Source organism: Octopus bimaculoides, chromosome 23, assembly GCF_001194135.2.
Source record: "Octopus bimaculoides isolate UCB-OBI-ISO-001 chromosome 23, ASM119413v2, whole genome shotgun sequence".
Classification (NCBI taxonomy): Eukaryota; Metazoa; Mollusca; class Cephalopoda; order Octopoda; family Octopodidae; genus Octopus; species Octopus bimaculoides.
This window is the reverse complement of record NC_069003.1, coordinates 4,646,505-4,647,451: the sequence shown is the minus strand read 5'-3', so window position 1 is coordinate 4,647,451 and position 947 is coordinate 4,646,505.

The window sequence follows — 947 nt, the reverse complement described above, 5'->3', positions numbered from 1 at the left end:
GAGTTCTGTTGCTGTGTTATCTCTTTTATATATTATGGACGCGGAGGCACAATGGCCCAGTGGTTAGGGCAGCGGACTCGCGGTTTCGATTCCCAGACCGGGCGTTGTGAGTGTTTATTGAGCGAAAACATCTAAAGCTCCACGAGGCTCCGGAAGGGGATGGTGGCGAACCCTGCTGTAGTCTTTCACCACAACTTTCTCTCACTCTTACTTCCTGTTTCTATTGTGCCTGTAATTCAAAGGGTCAGCCTTGTAACACTGTGTCACGCTGAATATCTCCGAGAACTACGTTAAGGGTACACGTGTCTGTGGAGTGCTCAGCCACTTGCACGTTAATTTCACGAGCAGGCTGTTCCGTTGATCGGATCAACTGGAACCCTCGACGTCGTAAGCGACGGAGTGCCAACAACAACAACAATATTATGGACATTTATGTCTAACATAAATGTACTGACACAATCGTACCTAATACGGAAATTTGTTTTTAAGTGACTTAAACAGTGTTGAAAGTGGAGCAACCATGAAAATATTCTAGGGTCTCTAGGAAAGACAGATGCTATTCTTAGATCAGAAACCTTGCTGCAGAGAGGATTCTAGTAAAAGCATCCACGATCTATGTAGTCGTGATAATTTTGAATTTAGGCTCCCACCCAAGGACAACAAAAGCCCTTCCGACGGGCTTTCATATAATTTCCGCCTACAAAATTTTTCTCACAGACTGGCATATAAATATAGATAGAATTAATGAGACTTGTAAAATATATGAACATATAGGCACATTTATGTGGTAAAAATTTTGCTTCCTTATCCTTTGGTTCCCAGGTTCAGTCCCACTGCATGGCACCTTGGGCAAGTGTCTTCTACTATAGTCTCTGGCTTACCAAAACCTTGTCAGTGGATTTCGTAGACAGAAACTGAAAGAAGCCCGTTGTATACATACATACCAT